We start from the raw sequence: 16,321 nt of genomic DNA, 5'->3' as shown, positions 1-16,321 counted from the left end.
CACAACGACAATCCACAATTGCTCTTGCAAATCCCAGGCTCAGCTGGAAACATGTGCACAGCTTCTGATGAGGACGCTTCCACTGATTTTCAGGAAGCCAAAATTCTCAGCCCTCATTGACTGCATGTCTTTCCTGACCTGTCTCTTTCAAAGCTCTTTCACTTCTGGGTGCAAGTTATCCTCTCAGTTCATATACCTCCTGAGTTCTTAATCTGAAGAGAAGTGGCATTGAAGCTAGGACAGTACTAAGAAAAAAAAAACCTAGGAGGGCTAATTGAAAACTTAAAGTTATCCATACTCTGACCATGCTTCTGCGAACCTGTCTTCCTTTTCTCCAGGCATTGCCTCTTTCCAGAATCATAGCTCTGGGCACAAGTTTCTAAATTTTTGTTTCATTCCACACTAAATCCTGGTTTGCTTTTGGACAGAGCTGTTTTTCTTCTACCTGGCCACATCTAGCACAGTTTGAACAGTACTGTCTCACAAGCATTTAGTCAAGTACTACAACCAAATCTGACAGAGTGGCATACCCCTGTCTCAGAGCCTTCAAAAGTAATGCAGCATCTTAAAAACAAACAAACAAAACCAAAACCAAAACAAAACACCAAACAAAAAAACCACACAAACAAACGAACAACAGCAAAAAAAACCCACCACGGTCCAAGAGGCTTCTGAGCTGCACTGGGATGGGGTAGAGCAGTGTTTGAATGACAGGCACATCTTGGTCAACAGCCATCAGCAGACTAAGGATGAACTGGAAGGGCAGCTGTGTGCATTCAGAACAGAGGCAAGCTATCAGAAATGAAGAATGAGCTTCTCTTTTCAGTGTGTTTCAGGTTTGAGCCAGTTAGTCTCAGGCCAAATTCCCACTGAACAGTTAGTCTTCATCCAAATTACTACTGAACAATCTCTCTGCATGATATCTTATGTCACAGATCTATTTTTTTTAAGAGAAAACTTGATGAAAACTCTGGGATCCTCCCCAGCACACACCACTGCCACCTGCATCACTCAGTCAAAATCTTCTCTGTGTTCTCACACCTTGTCCTTTCCACTACTGCTGGTGGGATGGCATCACACTACACTCAGCTGCTAATCACTGCACATTTCACCCAGCCTTTGACTAATCCTCAGAGGCATTTCAGCCCTAGGTAATCCAGACCAGCTGGATGCCAGGCCATGTACTTGCAGCTGATAGGTTTATGGCATGTTCAGCAAGGATGCACAGCGAAAGTACATACAGACAGGAGGAGGTTTTGCTCTTCCTGGAGGTTCCATCTCATGTTTTCCCATTACAGGGCTTTTCCAGAACACATTCTTTCAGTCCCTCAGTCTGGTATGCCAGTTGTAGACACAGAATTTCTCTCCACATGAAGGTGGGAGTTCGTTGTTTGTTACCCTCACTACAGGAAAGACATGGAGGTGCTGGAGCGAGTTCAGAAAAGGGCAACGAAGCTGGTGAGGGGTCTGGAAGACAAGACTTGTGAGGAGCGGCTGAGGGAACTGGGGCTGTTGAGCCTGGAGAAAAGGAGGCTGAGGGGAGACCTTATCACTCTCTGCAACCACCTGAAAGGAGGTTGTAGCATGGAGGGGGTTGGTCTCTTCTCCCAAGTAACAAGCGACACGACAAGAGGAAATGGCCTCAAGTTGTGCCAGGAGAGGTTCAGACTGGACATTAGGAAAAATTTCTTCATGGAAAGGGTTGCCAGGCATTGGAACAGGCTGCCCAGGGAAGTGGTTGAGTCACCATCCCTGGAGGTGTTTAAAAGACACATAGATGACGTTCTTAGGGACATGGTTTAGTGACAGTGTTAGGTTAATGGCTGGACTCGATGATACTGAGGATCGTTTCCAACCAAAATTATTCTATGATTCTATCTGTGTCTTTGTAACCACAGGCCAACATCTTGACCCTCTGCAGACAAGCTGGGGCAAGGAGGGAAATTCTTCCTTATCACATTGTAGTTGTGTTTATCCCTAGAATATAACTTGAGTTTCTTCCAGCTGATTTTCAGCTTTGGCATGTAAAAATCCTACAAATCAACTAAACACGATAAATTTTAAAAAGGGGGGGAAAATAATTTTATTAAAGGAGTTTGCCTTACAATTAGCTTTATTAGGAAAAGTTCATGCAGTGATCTGATTTAGTGAAGATATTTCTTATGGCAATGTAACCATTAGAAAGCTGCACACCAGCTGTGACCTTGTAGTTCTGAACTGTGAATTTCAGATCTATTTTTTTTAAAAATAATTTTAAATTGCTTTTTCTTCTTCATTGCTTCCAAGGAATATCAGGGGATTTACACTACTTGTAACTGAAAATGCAAATGTGCTTATTTGAGATTGGTTGCAAAATTACCAGAGGACAATTAGAACCCAAATTCAATAGAAAAGCCTTGAGCAACTTTTGCAGGCTGTGTGATCAATGCAAGTGTCAGTGCCAATAACCTAACCTCTTTGTTAAATAGCTGCTGACGTCCAAATTCCTGCAGACAAAATAACCATTGTGTAAATCACTCAAAAGAACAAAGAGTCAAGGAAAGAAATGACAGTTTCCCTGGTTAAAACAAATAACATAGGATGGAAAGTTATATGGAAAGAAAAAGAAAAAAAAATTAAATGTTAAATAAAGATTCTTTTGGAAATGCAAAACCACCAAGTTAATTATATAGTTATATTCCTATTTGATCTGTGAACCTGAACTTAAATTGAACTGTATGTTTATTTAAAATGTGTATTCATGTCCATAGACTTTGAAAGGTAACATGCGGAAGAGGTGCTAAGGTGCATTTTGCACACTGCTGTTTATAAATGTTACCGAAGGCTTCCAAATAAAACCTCTCCGATTTTATGCCATATCAAGTTCAAACATTCAGCAATGAAATCCAGCCTCAGAGTGCCAAAAGTGCACCTGGTATTTCTGTGAAGAGGTTAAACCACACATTCATCCCCAGCCAGAACTGACAGGAAGACTTGGGCTGCTGGGAGGGACTCAGCTCTCCCTTGCAGGTTGAGTCTGGTTTTTGCTCACTTAAGCTTTTCTTTTTAAGGAATATTTCCGGCATCCTCCAGAACAAGCTCCAATGGATTAATGGGATAACAAAGAATCAAACTTTTCTCTACTTCAGTGCACACAGAGAAAAGGTTAACTCTGAAGCAGTTCACAAAAACTCTGAGAAAGCTGTTGGAAATATAGACAGAAGCCTGTTAAAGAAGAACCAGATATGTTAAACTGATGCACGGGTACTTTGCTGCTTGAAGGATGAGAGAGCGACTCCACAAACCCTTGCACAAAACCTTGGAGGAAAAAGCTTGAGGGGACTTCACAAGGTTATCTAATTTGTGCTTTTGTCCTGAAGTATGGCTGGTAGGTGTGCAACATCCTTATGGATATTTAACATACTCATAAAGATATCAGAGTCCCCCCATCATAGTCTATTTCTGGTCTTAAACTAGAAAAATTTGCTCCAGCTGAAGAGAATGTAGAATTAGGTTTTCCTAATACAGTACATAAATGTTTATTTTCCTAAGCAAAACTGAGATTACTGCTTGTCCTAATTCAGTGAACATGGAAAACAACTGCTTGTTATCTCCTTGCCATTTTGGAAGTCTGTTATCATGTTATCAATATTCCCTTAGTATTCTCTTATATAAACAAACTCATTTGTTTAAATTTGTTCCAAATAATATTTTTCAAAATTCTTCCTGGATCTCTGTTCTGGATTGTCTCCAATGTATGTACATCTTTCTCAAAATATGATTCCAAAACTCAATAAAGTTTGAATGCCAGATAAGGTCTTCCCTATGAGGATAGAGCAAAATAAATACCTCTAATGTTATATGAAAAAGAACTGTTAGTACATGTCAATACAAATTGTCTTTGTTGCAACTGCTCTGCGTTATTGACTAACTCAATTCCTGGTTGACTTTGTTTTCCATATGCCTGGCAGAGCTGCTATTGCTTAATCAATTCCCCAAGATACCACTGAATTTTTTTCCTAGTATTTTCTTTCTTGGATTTGTGCTCATCAGTTTTGCACTATCACCCTAACATACCAAACTCATTTTGACCCTTGCTGTTTGTCTTCAAAGTGCTTCCACCCTTTCTTACTGTAATTTAAAGTCTAAATTCATGAAACTGTTCCCCAGTCTATCACCAACTTCGTTACCCTACATGATTAGATTAGGTAGAGTCAAACCATTTCCAGGAATTAAATTTGCAATATTGCCTTGAAATATCTCCCATTTCACAGAATTCCATTGTTGACTACTCCATTAATACAGTTTTCCAACTAGCTGATCATCAGCTTTATATTCCCGTCATCTCCACCATGTTATGTTATGGCACTCCACAAACCTGTTACTAAATCTCAGATATACCACAACTACTGCTTCCTCTTTAACACTAAGCCAGTTATCCTGGAAAAGAGGAAACAGAACTGGTAAAGCATGTTTTTGTTTTGGTAAACCCACTTTGTTTTTCATCAGCTTTTTGTCTCTTACATGTGTTCTCGTTCCTTAGATACCGCTTGGAGTTTTTTCCAAAGACATCCTCCTACCTATCTGCCTCACATCAGTTCAGAGCTTCCTTCCTTTATTTGGAATGCTATTGTTTCATGATTGTCCTATAACTCACATTGTTGGCTGATCTCTGGCTGAATTGAATTTCAAACAGATTTAATTATTGTCCCTTATCTATTTACTTCCTCTGCCTCTACAATAAAAAGTTGCCGCTAACACATTCCCAGAACTTGATGGATCATCTGTGCCCTCCTCTGTTTCTTTCCCAAAAGATATTTGAACAGTTCAGATCTCCACTATTGGCAAATCCTTAACTCTGTCTTGACTGTGAGACTGAATCTCTTCTTTTCCCTTTTTATTTTTACTTAAAAACATTGAACAAGTCTACCTTCATCTCTTTCTGGACTTGAGAATCATACCATCTGACTGTGCAACCTCTTATGTGCCTTTTTCATCCTCTCCTGTACCTTCATAAACCAGCATCCTAGTATAATCTAGCTATGATATTAACGGGCCAGATTACAATAAAATATCTCAAAGTATGCTGTGAAAAAGAGAAGAGGAAGAATTATATGAAACATCAGAATAAGGTGGAAAAAGAATATGGGATAAAGATATTGGGATAAATCATATATTACACCAATATATATATATGTAGTGTTTCTATAGTGTATATATAAAAATTAGAAAAATTTCCAATATTAACTAATCAGATATTAACTACCAAAGGCTTTTTAATGTTTATTTTGGAATACTTTTCTAATGTGGAACATATTTAACTGTCTGACACAATCTGTGAGCAGGAAATTAGCTAACGCGAAGCGTCTTTCTTGCATTTCTTCCTTTTTCTCTAATTGTGTCATTATGTATCAGGAGTGACAGAAGTAAATCAGTACCACACATTGCAGGAGACTGGGAAAAATCTTTGATCCAAAGGATGCAATCAGCCTAGTATCCATTTGGAAGGAAATCTAAGGCTTCCCTAGGGAAGAAAAAAAAAATTGTGTAAGTAATACAGAAGAGCTGGCAGAACTGACAAAACCATCAGACAATCTCAGTGCGAAGGAAGATTTTAAGGTAGGTAAGGACCAACAAGGTTGCATAAGGAGGTCTCTCATGAGTTTCAAATGCAAAAGGAATTGAACAAAATGTGAAGAACTAGTATCAACATCCATGGCTAAAAATAAATAGTCCGAATTCATGAAACCCAAAAAGCTAACAGACACAATGAGGCACAACCTATTATCCCTTCATGTGAAGGACTGGGGAAGGAGACCTGAGAAGGGCTGCGCCTTCTCCATCCTTCCCAAATCCTCCCCCTTCCACAGAGGCAGAGCCAGGCTGTGCTCCAGGGAACGGGCAAAAGCCATCCTGGGGAAACAGAGCCAGATGACCTCCCTGGGGAGCGGCAGGGCTGTGGGGGTCCACTCACCACTCCCTGGGATGAGCCTTCCTCCTACATTAGCTGTTCGTCAGAAGAAAACTGTGACAATCATGGGACCAGACACTCACATCTGCTTGCCCTTTCTCCTGACTGTTTTGGCATTTGGGCACACGTAGCCTGGCATGCCATGGCATTCTTCTCACTCAAAAAAACAGCTTAGATCTGGTCTTTCCCCTTTCCAGAGGAAGTTTTGCATCCTAAGTACTGTGCAAAGGCAGGAGCCACCAACACCTACAGCTGTCCCAAAATCCAGCTTTTCAGGCGGCCTCTTGGTGCCAAATGTCTCTCTGCAGAAGTCTGAATATTGGCTCAGCTCTAACAGCACATCGCTCTACAACATGCATTTCTGTGCGCATATCAGCATCCAACTGTAGGTACTTAGGAAATTTTCAGGCCACATAGAATTAGACCTGGAGGGTTAGAAAGTGCTAGAAATAAGGAGGTGGAGTTGTCTTGGATCTACAGACCAAAGTGCAGGATGTGCAGAACTTAGACACGTTGCAAGTTCAAGGAGTCAAAGTTCATATTTAAAGAAAAAGATGGCATTTCAGTCTATAGGTCTGGCTGTCCTACCGCGAGTCAGAGTGGAGAAAGGCAGATGACTTCTGTCTTGAGATGTGGATGAGAGAATACCTTACAAAGCCAAACACAATCTTGCCTTTTTGTATGTGCAAAGACATGCTGTATATGCAGTGTGGAAGGGTGCAAGTTAAGATGCAAAGTGCTTAATAGTTAAAAAAAAACAGCTTGAGATTCCAGTGGCCCTCAGTATTACCTTACACCTTTCCTAGAAAAAGTGTAGTTTTGTTCCCAGATGAGGAAGGAAAAGTACCTCTTTATGGGAACCAAGGAGCTGTTTTCCAGTTTAAGCAGTCATCAGCTGGCAGATGTTTATGGAAAAGCTTTCCTTCTCAACTGCAGCCAGGAAAGCTGTACAGAGATGCCGAGTGAGAACATACGGCATGATTTCATATTTTAACTCCTCATAGCCAAATTGCAGGAGACAGCTGGCCCAAAAACAGGAAGATGTGAAAGGTGTCAGGGTGGAGCCTGAGACTGGATGCAGTCAGACGTGGACCAAGACAGGGAGTCATAAAATAGTAGCGGAGTGGTCAGGGTTGGTCGACGAAGTAGTCACGCAAGAGCCAAACAGTAGAAATAACACCATAATCCCTGATTTTGAATGGCTATTTTTCTGTGTCCACTCACAATAAATATATTATACACTGCAGTACTATTTCTCAAATTGACATCTTCCATCCCTTTGACTCTAACCAGGCCTGGCTTACCACTGTGATTTTTAGTAAACCAAAAGCTATTTTAGGAAAACATGCACACACAGGAAAAAAAAAATAGTTTGGAGAACATAAATAAGATTGTAAAATCAAGCCTTCTGAAACTAGGCAATATAAGAACTCAGGATTCAGACACATTATGATACATTCTTTAAACACTTCATGCATTTGACCTTTTCCCCACCTTGCAGAGCACAGGATGGACCAAGCCATGGAAGTGAATCAGGCCTGCACCATATATGAGGTTGTTTGTGGTAGGATTCCTTTCTTATTCACTGCAAAAGCTGGAAGCTAGTAAGGGATGAAGCAGGGGTTGGAGAAAAAGAAAGAGAAGACCAATTATTTTTTTAAGGATATCAATGTTGTATTTGAGAATCAGAATTCATTCTTAGTTCTGCCACAAAGCTCCTGTGGAATGGCAAACAAGTCATTTAAGCCACATACACAGGGGTGATTATTAATCACAGAATCACAGAATGGTTGGGGTTGGAAGGGACCTCTGGAGATCATCTAGTCCAACCCACCTGCTAAAGCAGATTCACCTAGAGCAGATCGCACAGAAACAAGTCCAGGCAGGTTTTGAATGTCTCCAGAGAAGGAGACTCCACAACCTCTCTGGGCAGCCTGTTCCAGTGCTCTGACACCCTCAAAGTAAGGAAGTTTCTCCTCCTATTCAGATGAAACTTCCTCTGTTTCAGCCTGTGCCAATTGCCCCTTATCCTATCGTTGGGCACCACTGAAAGGAGTCTGCTCCCATCCTCTTGACACCCACCCTTGAGATATTTATAAGCATTGATCAGATCCCCTCTCAGCCTTCTCCAGGCTGAACAGACCCAGCTCTCTCTGCCTTTCCTCATAAGAAAGATGCTCCAGACCCCTAATCATCTTTGTAGCTCTCCGCTGGACTTTCTCCAGTAATTCTTTGTCTTTCTTGAATTCAAGATCCCAGAACTGGACACAATACTCCAGAAGTGGCCTCACCAGGGCAGGATAGAGGGGGAGGAGAACCTCCCTCGACCTGCTGGTCACACTCTTCTTAATGCACCCCAGGATACCACTGACCTTCTTGGCCACAAGGGCACATTACTGGCTCAGGGTTAACTTGTCTGCCAGGACTCCGAGATCCTTCCCTGCAATGCTGCTTTCCAGCAGGTCAACCCCTAGCCTATACTGATGCATGGGGTTACTCCTCCCTAGGTGTAGGACCCTACACTTGCCTTCCTTGAACTTCATTAGGTTCCACTCCACCCAAGTCTCCAGTTTGTCCAGGTCTCACTGATTGGCAGCACAGCCTTTTGGTATGTCAGCCCTTCCTCACAGTTTTGTATCAGCAGCAAACCTGCTGAAGGTGCACTCAGTCTCTTCACCCAGGTCACTGATGAATAGGCTGAACAAGACTGACAGTACTGACCCCTGGTGAACACCACTAGCTAGAAGCCTCCAACCAGAATTTTCAACATTGATCACAACCCTCTAGGCTCTGCCGTGCAGCCAGTTACCCATTCATCTCACTGTCCGCTCATCTGACCCACACTTCCTGAGCTTACCTATGAGGATGTTATGAGACACAGTGTCAAAAGCCTTGCTGAAGTCAAGGTAGACAACATCCAGAGCTCTCAACTCATCTACCCAGCCAGTCATGCCATCATGGAAGGCTATCAGATTGGTCAAACATGATTTCCCCTTGGTGAACCCATGTTGACTACTCCTAATAACTCCTTCTTTTCCTCCACATGCTTAGAGATGACATCCAGAATGAGCTGTTCCATCATCTTTCCAGGGATGGAGGTGAGGCCGACTGGCCTGTAATTTCCTGGGTCATACTTCTTGCCCTTTTTGAAGACTGGAGTGACACTGGCTTTCCTGCAGTCCTCAGGCACCTCTCTTGTTCTGCATGACCCTTCAAAGATGGTGGAGAGTGGCTCAGCAGTAACATCTGCCAGCTCTCTCAGCACTCATGGGTGCATCCCATAGGAGCCCATAGATTTGTGGGTGTCCAGTTTGCCTGAATGATCTCTAACCTGTTCCTCCTCAACCAAGGGAAAGTCTTCCTTTCTCCAGACTTTCTCTCTTAACTCCAGGGTCTGGGATTCCTGAGGGCCGGTCTTAGCAGTAAAGAAAGAAGAAGTCATTCGGTAACTTCACCTTCTCCGTATCATCCATCGCCAGGGCACCCACCTCATTCAGCAGCAGGCCCACATTTTCCCTAATCCCCCTTTTACTACTGATGTGCTTGAAGAAGCCCTTCTTGTTGTCCCTGACATCCCTTGCTGGATTTATTTCCAAGTGGACCTTAGCCTTTCTCACCACATCCCTACATATTCTAGCAAAGTTCCTATGTTCCTCCCAAGTGGCCCGTCCCTTCTTCCACATTCTGTAAACTTTCTTCTTCCATTTGAGCTTTGTCAGAAGCTCCTTGCTCATCCATGCAGTCTCCTGTTCCCTTTGCTTGATGTCTTACTCATAGGGATGCACCAATTTTGAGCTTTGAGGAAGTGATGCTTGACTATTAACCAGTTCTCTTGGATCTGCCTACCGTTCGAGAGCCCTAATCTATGGGATTCCTCCAAGTAGGACCTTGAAGAGGCCAAAGTTAGCCCTCTTGAAGACCAGGGTTGTAATTCTACTTATTGCCCTGCTTCATCCATGCAGGATCCTGAACTCCACCATCTCATGGTCATTGCAGCCAAGGCTGACCCCAGCCTTCACATCCCCAACCAGCTGTGCCTGCCCTTTGCCACCCCACTGGATCATTAAATAATTTCTTGCAAATGATGCAGCAAAGAAACTTTGAATTTACTGGTCAAAGAAGGATAGCTGTATGTATTACTGAATGGACACATGGTTGTTAATGTCCATGATAAACACACAACTATTGCAGATAGGTAGTAGTTTTGAGTAGCTTAAGAAAGCTTTCCCGAGCTTTTTTCTTTCTTATTCTGCAGTAGTACAGAAGCAGAGTTATCCTGTTGTAAAAACAAACAAACAAAACCAAAAAAATAAACAAAAAAACATACAGAAAAGTTTTCATAAGTTTCATCTAGGTGAAAATTAGAACTGTTGGACACCTTTCCTTCCATCTGCACTGGTATCTATTTGTTATGACGTACAGGAAATGGTTCCCTAAGCCCATAGAGCAAATATAGCTTTGAAAAACAGCATTTGAGACCCTGGCTTTAAATTGTGGAGAGCCACAAGGTCCAGGCAGTGAGTTCAGGACATGCAAGAATTTGTGATGTTCTGAAATGCTCTCTGGGGACTGTGAGAGTGCAACAAATAACTCAAGTTCATTAGTTTATTTTGAAAGAATGAATTAGGATATTGAATAGTAAGTTGCAAAAGTCTAACATAGTTCAGAGGGAAGCATATGTCCCTCAGGCTAATGGCATGTCAAACTAAAACATCCAAGAAGCAAAGTCAATGACTTTTGAATGCACAAGGTCAAAAGGTGAGCAAACAAATTACATGAGGCAAATAAAATTGTGTTAACTTTAAAATTGCCCCTTTCTTCAAGCAAATCGCACACACATTAACTATTTGTCCTAAAAGGACAAGTTCTGACTTAATTTTAAAAAGCTGCAACTGTGTTAGTCAGTTCTTAACAACCTACTGTGTTTCATTAGGAGTCTGGCATTTATTTCACTACCTAAAATTAGCTGTCGCACATGAACCTGCAGTCATCGTTCTTACAGTGTTTAAATGACATGAGTAATGCACAAGTTTGAAAATACAATACTATGAACATCTGTGTTAAAAAAATCCGTTAAAAATGCCTCAGTTCACATAGTTTTATTGTAATACATAAATACCTTGTGGTCTCTGAGCCCATGCGTTAAAGTTTTACTCAGTTCACATGGAAAGGCTGAATGACAGTATACGACCACAAGCATCCATGAGTTAGTGACATATTTTGGCTGGTTTTGGTCAAAAAAATTAATTGTGTGCCCAATTTAATGTTAGATATACAGTGAGGAGTCAAGAGCTCCCACCTCATGAGTCAGTCTGAACTGCCTCAGCCTTGAATAAAACATCCCTATATTAGAAACTGATGCCAAAGTAATTGCATCAAAACACCCACAGAAGGAGAGGAACAGCCAGGCCTGGAGCACTGTGAGGGCTCAGCATCACCTGGGACTTGGGCTGACCAGAGAAAATAGCTTGAAATTAATAGAAAGCTGTGCCACGGAGGTAGAGATGTCCTGCTGGTGTGACAGGGCTTTCCCCTTCCTCACAGGAGGGCAGGCAGGGTGCCCTGGCCACCGTGAGGAGTGGGATGTAAGAGGATAGAAGGTGGGGACTTGTGCTTCTCCCAAAACAAAAGCCTGTTTGCTTCAGGCTTCAGGGACATTATGGTCCAACATGCCCATTTCAGCAAGCCACTTGTTTTTAAATCTTTTTTTCTCCCTTTCTGGTGTTTCTTTCAATGATGGAGCAAAATGCTTTGTTTAGAAGGGAAGAACTGAGTGCCCAGAAACCCAGGGTGTCCAGAGAGCTGTAGTGGGAGCCTACAAGACCGCCAGGTCTTGTGCTATGAGGTCCTGTTCTGCGCCACACCAAAACACCAAGATCTGACATCACCACTCAGGTCTCCTTCTGTTCACCATGCAGGTTGCTCTGGTTGATTTTTCTCCCCATGCAGGAGGTTGGGTCCCACTGTGTGCCCCCTCCCATTCTCCTCTGCCCTGACAGAGCAGAGGAAAGGAAGAGGTGTGAGAAGGTGCAGTGGAGTTTTCTGTCTCCCCTTCCTGACCAAGATGACTTAGGAAGAGAGGAAGCAGAAGGGCTATTGCTCACAGGTGAGCTGTGCTGGGACTGGTCTCTTTGCTCTCCCTCCCCATCTCCGTACTGATACCAGTCCCCAAGCAGGAGGGAAAGAAAATGAAGAGAAGGGAAGGGAAGGGAAGGGAAGGGAAGGGAAGGGAAGGGAAGGGAAGGGAAGGGAAGGGAAGGGAAGGGAAGGGAAGGGAAGGGAAGGGAAGGGAAGGGAAGGGAAGGGAAGGGAAGGGAAGGGAAGGGAAGGGAAGGGAAGGGAAGGGAAGGGAAAGAAAGAGTCCTGCCTGCTTCTACTGGGTTTTCTGAATGGGTGCTCTTCAGTGGAAGGTGAGTAAATGGGGACAGCGTCCACTCAGAGAGGATTCCTCCCATTCCTGAGCCCATCCGCAAGAGTCCTGCATGTAGGTCATCACATAAAAGTTGCACCAGCTCCAGATGAGGCTTCATGAACCCCATGGAAAACTGTGTGGATTTGCGACACTGGCAAAGGTACACAGCTGAAGGGAATGAAGGTATCCCATCACACTGAGCAGGCTCCTTGTACAGTTCGTCCCCTTGCATCCACTTTGCTGAAATATATGTTACGAACATAATAAATGAAAGGAAGATGGAAAAAAAAGGAAGTGCTGAAACTGAACCAGCTGCCTGGAGAGACTTAGGACCAGGGATTATCTCTGCAAATTATGTTTTGCCTCTGCAAACAAGTTGTGGCATGCTCAGACCTCCTCAAAGCATTACATCATGATAATTTGTTTTTAAGAATAACAAGATTAAAGTCCCATGACTCACTTTTAAATATCATTGTAAAAGTGGGATTTAATTAGTTTTCTTAATCAAAACCAAATAAAATGTATGCAACTGCTAAAAATCACAAGCACTAAATCTAAACTACAAAGTTGGTGGCTGACAGATACACAGTCTTTGACTGCCTCTGCATAACCAGTGTGTCCCATACTGGCGAGACAGCTGATGAAAAACCTGAGTTACTTATTTAAGGGGGATGAGGGGATTGCATTTGGGTAAATCAACATTCTGCTTTTATAATTGAACTCAAAAGAAAAAAAAAAACCAGGCACAGGCAGTAATCCTGAAATGTGATCCCATAAGCTGTAAAGTATTTCTGTTAAGCCTTTAGCAGTTGTGTTTCAGCAGCTGGTTTCTACATCCTAAAGTGCTCTTCTAGGGCTGGGAGCTGGATGCCACTACTACTGATCGTTACTGCGCTCTTTGCTCCTTGTCTCCAGTGACCTGAAATTCCCGTCAAAGACTCCCATCCTGCTGCTTGCCTGCAGCCTGAGAGGTCCTGCTGGCCTGAGCCAGGAAGCTCCTGGGACCCTCGCTGGAGCAGAGCTGCTCTGTCCTGGTTCCCAGTGCACAGCCAAGAGTGGACACACAGGAGCAGATGTTAAACAGTAAACAAGAAGAAAGCATCATCCAGGAGATTGAGTAAAAAAGGACAGAGCAGCTTTTAAGAGCCTCCTCCTCTTCTCTGTATAATGCAGGCACTTGGGTCATGTGAAGAGCTAACTCATCTGTTACAACAGAGTTTTTTTAGTGACTGGATTGCTCCCTCCAGTAGGAAAGCCAAGTCTCATTAAGGGCTGTTTACCAAGGGCAACTGGCATCTTCTGGCAGAGTTTAAAGCAGATTAGGACTTTGGACATGTCTACATATCCAGCAATTGTGTCCAGTGTTTAATTATTTTGATCTTCCAGTCCTTACAAGCTTGAACAGGCAGTAAATACAGGCAGAAGAGATTTAACTGAGGAAATAATAATAATAACACAATAGTTAAACTCTTAGATGATATTTTTTATCTTCAGCTGTCCAGCCCTTTTTCAATGGAAATAAAGAGCACAAAGCCAAAGGACATGATGCAGCCCTGCAGGAAGACCTCCTGCTGCCACACACATCAAATCCCTTTCATAGCTGTACCCAGTACCCAGTTGAAACTCATTTATTTTCCTACCCATTGCTCCTACTGAGAAGCACTTTCGGGATGTCACTGCTGCAGTGATTAGTGGTCAACTTAATTTTGGTTGTTCATTTTACATCCCAGTCCCTTTCATTAGCAGAAATAATTACATGCCCTTACTTTTTCACTCTTCCACTGGATGTTCGTACAGTCAGTTACCATGGCCTCTCTTTGCTTTCCGGGCAGAAGATAAGCTCTTATTGCCTATTCTCACAAGTTCTCCGTTCCCTAACTGTCCTTGCAGCACTTCACAGCTCTCCCCATGGGAAACCACCCTCTTCCACTCCTCTTTATGTTCTCCCATGGAATTCATGTTTCCTAAATGACACCACATCAGCATAATAATAATTTTAAAAAATCTTATGTATTCTTTCCTAGCAAGGAGCGATCAGTCATACGGCTCTGCCACTGTTATGTGGAGATGTGAACATCTGATCTTTCGCTCCTTTGTTTCCTCCTGCATTTTACTGACTTACACTCAGCAGGTAAACTACCCATCAGCTGTGACTGAAGGCATGGCATCTGTTTCTCCCTTGAGCTGTTAGTTCTTCTTTACTTACGAGAAGGAGGCCCTAGTCTCCTGCATCGACAGGCTAGCTGAGTTATGATGATGAGAGTTGAGAAACCACTATGGCTTTACCCACTGTCTCCTCTGAAGAGCTCTCAAAACAGCTGAAAACCAGCCATGTGAAGTCCCAGTCAAAATGAAAAGAGTGGTAGCAACATATTGAGGGTATATGTAATGATAGCCTTAGATTACTTAGTTCAGCTGTGTCCTCAACTTAAAAGCCACAAGTTACTTGAGAGTCCTTTTTTTTGCAAGTAAACAAACATGGTATCAACTATTTCCAGTCATAGTCTGGCCTCCCAAGCACTTATGACGAAGCATATTTGAGAGCCAAAGCAAGCAAACAGGCTGATTCATTTATCCCACAGCTTAGCAGATGGATGAATCCTGTAAAACCAAGGCAAAACAGGACCTCTAAGACTTTAAACAAACAGTATCGTTGAAGCCCTGTGAGACAGAAACGCTAGTAATGCCTCGTTGTCTGCAAAGAAATCAAGACTTTCATTTCTGTGAAATCTAAGTACATAAAAGTAAAGTTCCTGGGGTGCTATTCAACAGATGACAAACCAGTAAAAACAGTGAGAGAGGAATTTCACTTCTTGTCAGAACTGAGAGATTGACTTTTCCAACACATTACAAAGGAGTTTGCTGTTTACACCTGAAGTTGTTGTCAGGTTCTAAGACATTTTAGACTGGCGCAAAAACCTTGAATTGATAGGAGACACACGCGGCTATAAGAGCCAAACTACACTTTGCAGTTAAAGATTCAGTTATGGATTAATTTCCCAAGTTCTAACAGGTGAGCTTGGGTCTATGTGAGGTTTTAAAAGTTTTCCCATTATTATTAGGTGTGTAGCTCTCCCTTGAGGAACTTCAGGAAGATAACAATATGTCCCTTCTTGAAAAGAAATTGCTGCTTCATTTCATCTACTTTATTGAGCTCTCTACATGATGTATACTAGATGAAGAATAGACTGCTATAGACTATAATTTCCAGCGCACTGAACACACTAAAGCAGACTAACGAGTTATTTGCGTATATTTAGTGGTTTTCTTATCGGCAGCCTCTGTTTGTCCGCTGGCAGCAGGCTAGTTTCATGATATACCATTTGTATATAACAATATTTTTTCCGGTCTGCTGCTGTTGCCCAGCAGCGCCTGCCAGGAGCTGGCTGCTGAGCTGGCTGAGCGCCAGGGAAGGTTAGGAACCCCCCAGAGTCCCCAGTCCACCTCCATTCCCACAGCAGAATTCCTCCTGGTCCCAGGGATCCTCCATGTCCTTCAGCCTCACACACACGGCAGTTCTTGCTTTTCTTCCTGTAACAGCTCTGGCATTTCACAACCACATGGTCCATGAGGCACAGACTTTTTCCAAGGCATTGGTGGGATATTTTCAGCCTGTCTCTTATGTTGGATGCTGCAACACATACCTGTGTGCCTGCCTCAGAGCCTCTTACAGTATTTTCATTTAGCATGTGTCAGTGTACTTGCTCTGCACAAGGAGCCGCCAACATTAAAATCGTTGCCCAAGAAAGCCCAGTAGCCTCAACTATGTGTCTTGGGGCTTAAATGTGTTTCCTCTCCGATAACCCGAAATCCAGTGATCCACAACCAATCATTCCTGTAATCCAGAGTGGATTCATCTTACTTTGTCTTAAAATGGTGGAAAAAGAAAGGCATCTCTAGAGGGCAATTCATCCCATTTATTTTAGACACCAGTGATAAGTCTCCACTGAGTGGAAAGG

The sequence above is a fragment of the Caloenas nicobarica genome, chromosome 1, assembly GCF_036013445.1.
Source record: "Caloenas nicobarica isolate bCalNic1 chromosome 1, bCalNic1.hap1, whole genome shotgun sequence".
In the NCBI taxonomy this organism is placed as follows: Eukaryota; Metazoa; Chordata; class Aves; order Columbiformes; family Columbidae; genus Caloenas; species Caloenas nicobarica.
Note: the sequence above shows the minus strand (reverse complement) of the source record.